The sequence below is a fragment of the Frankliniella occidentalis genome, unplaced genomic scaffold (assembly GCF_000697945.3).
Source record: "Frankliniella occidentalis isolate FOCC.00 unplaced genomic scaffold, Focc_3.1 Scaffold57, whole genome shotgun sequence".
Taxonomy (NCBI): domain Eukaryota; kingdom Metazoa; phylum Arthropoda; class Insecta; order Thysanoptera; family Thripidae; genus Frankliniella; species Frankliniella occidentalis.
This window is the reverse complement of record NW_026267187.1, coordinates 18,597-27,348: the sequence shown is the minus strand read 5'-3', so window position 1 is coordinate 27,348 and position 8,752 is coordinate 18,597. Positions and strand designations below refer to the sequence as shown.

General features: G+C 46.4%; 1 protein-coding gene across 2 annotated transcripts in view; it reads left to right on the top strand.

The window, feature by feature from the left end:
• LOC113217009 (uncharacterized) overlaps positions 1-8,369 on the top strand; it is an 86,640-nt gene extending 78,271 nt beyond the window's left edge. Inside the window, exons 17-20 of one of the 2 annotated variants that reach the window (XR_008011168.1) lie at positions 4,501-4,668; positions 5,069-5,239; positions 7,383-7,622; positions 7,704-8,369. The gene's annotated coding sequence lies outside the window, so the exon portion shown is untranslated. Of the gene's footprint in view, positions 1-4,500; positions 4,669-5,068; positions 5,240-7,382 lie in introns of both variants that reach the window. The other variant, XR_008011167.1, reaches the window with a different exon arrangement.
• Positions 8,370-8,752: the final 383 nt, after the last annotated feature.

Sequence of the window (8,752 nt, the reverse complement as noted above, 5' to 3'; positions counted from 1 at the left end):
TGTTCTTTTCCTACTTCCGTTTTAGATTGCCTGGAACACCCTATTGGTTACCCTTCCATGTGTCGCGGGCGGGAGGAAAATTGGGAGGAGAGAAGGAGGGGGGGGGGCAGAAAAAATTACGGACATACAAGCAAAAGTGGCTTGTCAGGCACCCGCGTAATACGACCTGACCTTGTTCCTGCTGCTTTCAGTGCGCTGCGCAAACAGCCAAGTCACAATAAAGCATTCCGGTAAAGCTAAAATGCAGAAGAATGGGAGGAAGAAGAACACGGAGATCACTATGCTCTTACATGGGACTTCCGTTTTCTTGTTCCCTGCATTCTTCTGCATTTCGACTGTACCGGAAAGGACTATACCAGATGAGCTTGAGGTCGGGAGCATCGATGTCCTTGTGTTTCTTATGCACACGCTACAGACGGTGGCAGACGGAGGCATGTAGTCCGGGTGCAACACTCGGATGCGGACTGTCGGCCGGGGCGGGGTGGGAGACGGGTCGAGACCGGCCATGCTAGGAACAAAAGGCGTGGACAGGCCGGCAGCGGCAGCAATAGGGTGTTCCAGGCAATCTGAAACGGAAGTAGGAAAAGAACAAACTCACTGACGTTGCTGTTTCCGTAATGGCTCTGATTGGTCGAACTAATCACGTGCCCCCGCGGCCTTACAGGTATGAGAAACTGTCAGATCAGTTTCGAGCTCCCCTCCATATTTGAGAGGTTAGGATCGGGCCAAACTACCATGGTAGCTTCTCATACTGGGCGGACGGAAACAGATAAATCAGTGAGTTTGTTCTTTTTCACTTCCGTTTGAGATAGCCTGGAACACCCTATTAGCTGAGCTTGCGACGCCTTTGCTGTGATGTGGGGTGCAGAGAACTCTTTGGTCGTGTGTCTGTCTGTCGGTCTGTCTGTACTGGCCCACGTTTCTCTCAGACGGTAACAAAAAGGTAAATTGCTAATCTTTCAGCAACGATTTCGCTGAGACAGCAAGTATTACTCAGCGCGTTAATACGCTAATGCTCAGCGCAGCACAGGCGAAATACACCGGCTAAACTCTTATGAGCCGATGAGGTACAGTAAGGGATACTAGGTAGATGTACGCCAGACCACGTCTCGCGTAACAGGCTTCGCGATGTCTCACGAAACACTGTTGCGCTGCGTCGCGCCTGGCATACATCTACCTAGGCCTGCGGCGCTGACACCCGAGTCGGGTAGTGGGAAAATGTACTACACAAAGATACGGGCCTCCGGCCCGTCAACTACCCGTCACTGCGACTGAGCATGCAGGGTTGTACATTGCAAAAACTCCCTGTGGCGCCTCAACGGTTAAAGATAGAGCCAAACGGACGAAATTTTCGCCCAAAGGGCTCTACTTTGATGAGTTACCTTTTAGGACAAGTTGAAAAAATATTTTTAAAAATCGTCATTTTGGGGACCTGTGGTTTTTGATTTTTTTAAAATCCAATTTTTGAGCTAGAATGCTCTTCTTCGAACTTGATCTGTCTTTTTATGACACAAAACGACCCTATAAATCCCAGGTCGCTGGCTCAATTCGTTCTCCAGTTACCGTGATGACAGACAGACACACAGACACACAGACACACACACAGACAGACAGACGCGAAACTTTTTGATCATCACTGGAGTAATAGGCTTCGCTTTCGCTCAGCCAATAAAGCTCCAGGCATATCTTGATTTGGCGATATTTGGCGTTTTTTTCCATTGTTTCTTGCTCATTACGAGTCTCCGTTTGCAGTCTGTCAGACCCAGGCCAGGACCCCTTCAATATGTATGTACGCACTCGATAAAATCTTTTTCAGGTGATCAGTAATACGCTGTAATACCTGGTAATACGCTGTAATACCCTAATAAAACCTAGTACTACTTAGTAATACGCCTAATACCCGTACCGTCAAAGTGTCATATTCCGGACAAATTTGACCGTTTTTCATCAATATTTCTAAAACCGGTAGGGGTATGAAAAATTCCACCGGATTCTAGAAACTAGGCGCCAAGATACATATTTTCCATCTGGAGAGGAAATTTTCTTTGCGCCAGTTCACCTGCACAAGCCTCTGAAACCCCGTCCGGATTTAAACCCGAAGCCGGGGCAAATCCGGACAGTCCCTATTTTTGCTATTAAATGGCACTAGAACTGGTCGATATGCCAATACTGCACTGCAGCTACGTGCCAGTACACACCAACTTAACCCGTAACTGCGGAACCAGAGTGATATTGAAATTTTCGAGGCAAAATTGGTCCATTTCAGAAGTTAAGCAACTTCTGCAAAAGTCAGTGCTATTTTAGTAGAAGGGCATTGGTTTCGCAAAATACGCCATAAGAATGTGTACAACAATCTTTACCACACAGGACTTTGTCAAATTTGAAAATTTAGTGCATTTTTACCTAAGATTTGTGAGAGAGAGATCGAGTGAAATACCGTACAATCAATACTACCCGCAAAGGTCCGCAGGATATTAAAAATTTTCGACTCCAGCGTAGTGACGTTAAAGCTGTATCTAGTGACCGTGGCCAGCATTGGTGCTATGCGGCACACGCATTGAAGTACCGCTTCACAGTTTGTGTACTGGTCGGGTCCTATTATTAAAATTGCACTGCTCTGGGCGGCTCTAAATATGAAACTACTAATTATTTAAATCTCCAGAGCCTCGCGGAAAAGTATCTATCTAAATTATGAACCTACATTGTGTAATTTGCTGTAAAAATGCAAAAAAGTAGTGTTCGGATTTACCCTGCTGGTCCGGAATTAGACACTTTGACGGTAATACGGAGTATAGTCTGTACACGAAAACCCGAAGTGAATACCCCCTCCCTTTTTTTCAAGTAACTTTCGGAACCCTGCATACAACAGTACCCCATTCTTTTCGTACTGGGTGAACAAATTTAGATCACCGCATTGAAATCTCTTCAATTTTCTTACACGGAAAAAAATGATTCGCTGAGACAACAAATTGTTAGTTGGGACAACCAACAGTTTAGTTGATTTTCGGATAACTAAAAGTGTACGTTGAGGATACAAACTTTCTGTTATCGTAGTGGGCACGTTTGCTGTATCTGCATATAAGTTTCGCTTGTCGGGCGAATTATGTTCAGTGGCCCCGGCGAAATGATTTTTGTCTAGTGAGCATAATATTTGGTTGCATAGGCAATGTCACCTTGCTGAAGCAGCACACTATGTGCGTTGGGAGGAGCATTAAACAAACTGGTTAAGTTAACTACGTGTACTAGTTTTGCCAACTAACAAGCAGACGAAGAAAGGCGTTCGTTCCCTCAACTAACTTTTTCGCTCGCTCACTTCCAAAACTTGTTGGGGGGACGTTGCGACCTGCTGCTCAGTTTACAACACTTAATGACTCTACCAACGTAAAGAATCAGTTCGATCGCAACCGTGCAATCAGACGATTCGAGCATGGAGTTCGACTGGAACACCATTACTGGAAACAGTTCCACTTCACTTAAGAAAATTAGGATCGACTGGTTATATTTCGTCAAAGACGATGACGTGACGATGACGTGACGATGTCATCAACTTCGCCATCCCCTCCACACGGTGGAAGATTGGGGAAGGGCGGAGCGTACCCAGTGTTGTGCTGCAGCTGGCTGCACCTCCCGCGCAACATTTCGTCGTCAGTTATGCTAAAGCGCCCTCTACCGTCTGCTACCAAAGATGCACTGCCGAGCCGATAGAGGGCGCTTTAGCATAACTGACGACGAAATGTTGCGCGATAGGTGCAGCCAGCAGCATTTCTATGGCACCCTGACCTTCCTCAATCAGAATATGGGTATAGGAGTCATTCCGAACCTGATGGAGATTATTTTTATATCAGCTGATGCGGTTAACGCCTTTAACTGTACATCATGTTCGCAAGGAAGACACCCCGCCTTGTAAATTCCGCTATTACCTGATCAGAAATCAATGAAGATTCTCCCTTCGAAACACCGTGGTGTTTGTTATCCAAACGAAACTGTTGAGTCCCGTGTACATACAGATCACTAGAAAAGTGGACAAAAGGCGCATTTGTGCAGACACCAAAAACTTTTCGTTGTGGAAACTGGTTCGTATCAGTTGACTAAACTAGTAGAGAGGTAGTTTTCTCAACGACAGCTTGTTCGTTGTCACAACGAAAATTATTTAGTTATCCGAAAATCAACTAAACTGTTCGTTGTCCCAACTAAATATTTTTCTCCGTGTAGGGTTTGTTTGCGTGTTACTACTTTAAAGATGCGAAAACAACAGTGGGTACACTTCGCCTAGACTTCCTGTACCTGTAAGAATAAATCACCCAGGCAGCAGGGGGCAACGAATTCCCCAGGCGATTTGTAACCCTCTTTGGCAAGGAGCAAAGGGGTACAGGTGTCTGTGGAGATTAGTACCCGGGGGTAGACGGGCAAAAATCAGCCGCTACACCTGTTCCTACCCGAGCGAGTGGGTTGGGTACCTGGGGTACCCGGGCCCAATAGCTTACCTAATTATTCTCACAGGCCCCTTCGCGCCTTGTGGCGGAAATTCCGAACATGCGTGGCTGTCCCGGAGTCCTAAACAACGCGGTAACGTTTTTTGGACCTGCATCGAGTTCCTTACGCGGCCGAGGAAACTACACCTTCAGTGCTACCTTCAACGTTAGCCGTCCCGCAAAGCGGATCTCTGAGGTAAATTAAAAATGAGTCGGCCGTTTCTTGAACTTAATGTTCAGCTCCATATACTCGTCTGGTGAGCATCCGGGTGAAAGGATCTGAGGATCTGTAGTCGGAACTGGAGTTATTTCGTAATTGAAGGCAAACTGTAGTATACCGTCTGTCAAGGCAGTACACCACAGTGTTGCGGGTATGCCTACCTGGTCTGCCCGTAAGGCGCCATGACCCCTTGGGTATGCAAACCCGCAACACTGGGGAGTATTGGCCTTTACACCCGGTATGCGCAGTTTATGGGCAGTTTTCTGCCCCTAGGATAGTCATTAGCTCTTAGCTCTATCTGGTCTTGAGGTATCGTGCCTAAAGAATAAGAGGCGACACACCCGCACATACAGTAACAAATCTGTTAATCGTACAGATTAGGGTAGAGATGACCCGCTGCCGGGACGTCGTTTCCAGCAATACTTGTGAGAAATACGGGAACTGGCGTCTTCAGACTGAACCTTGCAAGGTTTGGATGGACCCCGTGGCACCGTGGGGTGGACTCATCAAGGGAATAGAAGAAGATTATAGATGCCCAACAAAATCGGTAAGGAGATGTGCGAAACTGCGAATATATGCACGGAAAGTAAATCGCTTGCAGTTTTAAATTGCCGAGGTTGTGGGAAACTTAGTTACACTCGCAGTAAGCAAGTCTGCATGTTTGCGATTGTAATAATCGGGCATTCTACCCTCACGGCTTGAGCGTGAGCGACCAAGCTTGTTTACGCTACACCCAGAAAAATGAATTCTTGAATTAAGCCTAGCCGAGTGCTTGAATTGTGTACAGTTTCAATCAAGACGTTTTTAGCTCACAACAAGAATCTCTGTCTAGATTCAAGCTAGGCGTAGCGCAAGCATCGGCTAGTCTTGGTTGAAGCCAAACCCACGTTTTCCCGCCCGCCGTGTTCGTGTACGTGGTGCACGTTCTCAGGATCGCTTCGGCTGCTTCGGCTGCGATCCGACCCGAATCGGACTCCTCCGCTCCCTCTCTCTCGATTACTTGCCTAGGCGTTGTGGAATTATCGGGAATTATATTTTCTGACAAAACGGTGACTCAGTTGTCTCCCTTTCCCAAGTTTCCAGAAACTTAGTCCATCCCCTTTTAGGCCGTTCACAACTACAGAGGCACTGATTTGGAGAAACTGGTTGCGCTCCGGCCTGGGATCGAACCCCTGCCGGACCCGGCTCACTATCCAGCCGCCAGGCACAGAGATCACTGAGCTACCACGACAGGTGACGGGACCGCAGCTCTCTGCCAACCTGATTCGGATGATTCGGATACAGTCCAGCTGCTACTACCAACAGTGCGCTGGACTGGCGCGCTCCGTTGTCGAAGCGATAGCTCAGTGGGCTGAGGCACTGGCTCAGACCGACGGGGCGTGGGTTCGAGTCCGGTCGGCCCCCTACTGACTTTTTGACTCTCGTGTTGCTCTGCGCACCGTATGAAAACAAGCCGATAGCATTCTTGCGTAAACCAAGAAAATATTCTTGGATTAAGAATGCCTTGCCAATGCCTAAGTATTCTAGGAAAAAATCTGGGGATAACCAAGCGCAACTCTGTCTCCCAAACGAACAGCGTAAATATTTGGTTAGAAATAATATATGCAAGAATCAAGCCGAATTTCTTGAAGTGAGAATTTTTATTCTTGGCTTGCAATATAAATTTGCCTTGAACCAAGCAGTGTTCGTTTTGATCCAATCTAAGTAAATGAAGCCTAGGTTTTTCTTGATCGGACGCTTTTTTGGGTTTGGTTCAGCCGAGGTGGAAATTTTCTTATTTCAAGCCAATTTGGCTTGATCTAAGAAATCTTTTTTCTGGGTGTAAAGTTCTCAACCATAAGGAGGCGGGTGGAGGGGGCTCTGAGAGAGGGGCACTACGCCGCTCACAAGGGAACCTTTTCAGGTGTAAATCTCCGATTTCGTTGGTACTCGGAAAATTTAAAGGTTATTATAATAGAAGTCGGATAGCACTTGAAATTTTTCCTAAACTTAACATTTACTAGGGGGTTTACTTAAGCCTGACACTGTCTTTTGCTCCAAATATCCCTCTACCGCTTTAACGGTTCAAAATAGAGCAAAACGGACAAAATTTTGGCCCAAAGGGCACTACTTTGACGAGTTACCCCTCAGAACACTGCTTTACATTTTTCAAAAACTATCTTTTTCTAACACCTAACTCCTACCTTATATAGGGTAAGGTGCCCTAATGTGGCCACTGTCCATTGATGGCCACTTTTCTCGATTTCCAGCCAATCTGGTCACTTTACAATCTTGGCCTTGAAGTTGTGTTCTAGTAAGGTCCCTACTTGGGCATGATAAACCAAACTACTTCACATCGTTGTCTACATTACAAGAAAAAGGGGTGGCCATCATTGGGCAGGCCCATTCTTAAGGTGGCCATCATAGGGCATCTTACCCTAGGGGAAAACTAAATGTCAGGTTTAGGAAAAATTTCAAGAGCCGTCCGATTTGTACATAAATAACCTTCAAATTTTCCAGCTTTCAACAAAATCGGAGATTTACACCTGAAAAGGTTCCCTTGTCAGAGGCATAGAAGCCCCGGTAGGGATTAGTTGCTCGTTCAGCTCGCTGCAATCCATTTTAAACTTCCCAAGACTCCACTGTTACTAACAAGTAGCTGGTTGTTGTTCATGCAGTAATGGAGCCATGTGTGTTTGTTTGTTTTTCAGGGTACATATCACATAAGGAATGCTGTACTTGACATGAAAAGTTTACAGGCCCTGAACCTTCCGCTAGAAGGTGCTGTATGGCAGACAAAGGCGTTCTTCTTGGAACCCTCCGGTGATTTGCATTACTGCTTCGAGGGAACATTTATTTTCAGAAGGGTGCGCGCGTAAGGTCTAGCTAGATGTGTGGCAACAATCTAGCATCGCCAAAATTAGCAAAATTAGCAGCATCAGGTTTTATAGGTGAGAATTTTGTGGACTCGCCAGCACCCGTGTGGAAAGCAAGTCTGTAAATATTACGTATTTTTTGCCGTTTTCCAACAGCAAGTTAACAGTCAACTTAGACCAAAAATATCACGAGATGACAGCTACTGTCTCTTGGAGCCTCCACTGCTGCCGCCTGACTGGAAGGGGACGGCTCCTTCAGTGTGGGATCGCTGTGGCCTGGTAGATACCGCATCAGACCGAGACGCTGAGGTTCGTGAGTTCGACTCCGTACCGCAGCGTCTGGACCGCACAGTTTTTCTCTAGCCCTCTCTTTCGGTGAACATAAATTTGACGTATTCTTAGTGTAAATCTGCACACCTCCACTACCTTAAAAACTTAAAAACTACAGCAGTTCACCGCCAAATAGGTTTACCGTATCTCTGTCGTTATTTTGACGTATTTGGACGTTTTTTTGGTCTACGTTCACTGTTAATTTGCTGTTGGAAAACGGCAAAAACACGTCATATTTACAGACTTGCTTTTCACACGGGCAGGTCTGCAACATCCCTTGCCGTGTGGAACAAAAGCGAGTAAATGACGGTTATTTTGCTGTTAATCGCACGACAAATTAACACTTAAATACTAACAAATCTACAATGAACGACAAACATACAACCAGTGTATACAACAAACGCGCTTTTCATAAAGTGACGAGTAATGTTGTCGTTTTCCTGTTGTTAAACGGACCACTTTCACATTGAATATACGACAAATTTATTTCAAGCTAGTGTGTGGCTCGACATAAAATGCGCAAGCCAGCCTCGGAGGCAAGCAGGGATCGAACCACTGCCCCGTCGGTTCACTGTCGAGCGCTGTAGCCACTCGGCCAAAGTGACTACGCAACACCGGGCCGCGTGCTGGCCCTCTAGTGCAGCACGCGCCGAACTACCAATTGTGGGAGCATTGATATTAAACTCTATGATACGATACATTCTAGAACATTCAATTAAATATACTTCAGTGACTCGTGTGTTGCAAATACCCGGGAGAAACGGATTCGCTGAGAAATTCGCTGACGACGCGTAAAGCCCTCGCTGAGACGACGCTAAATCCACGACACAGAGACAGCGTCGATTCCGCGTCCGCGGGGCGGGCGCTGCTCGGCC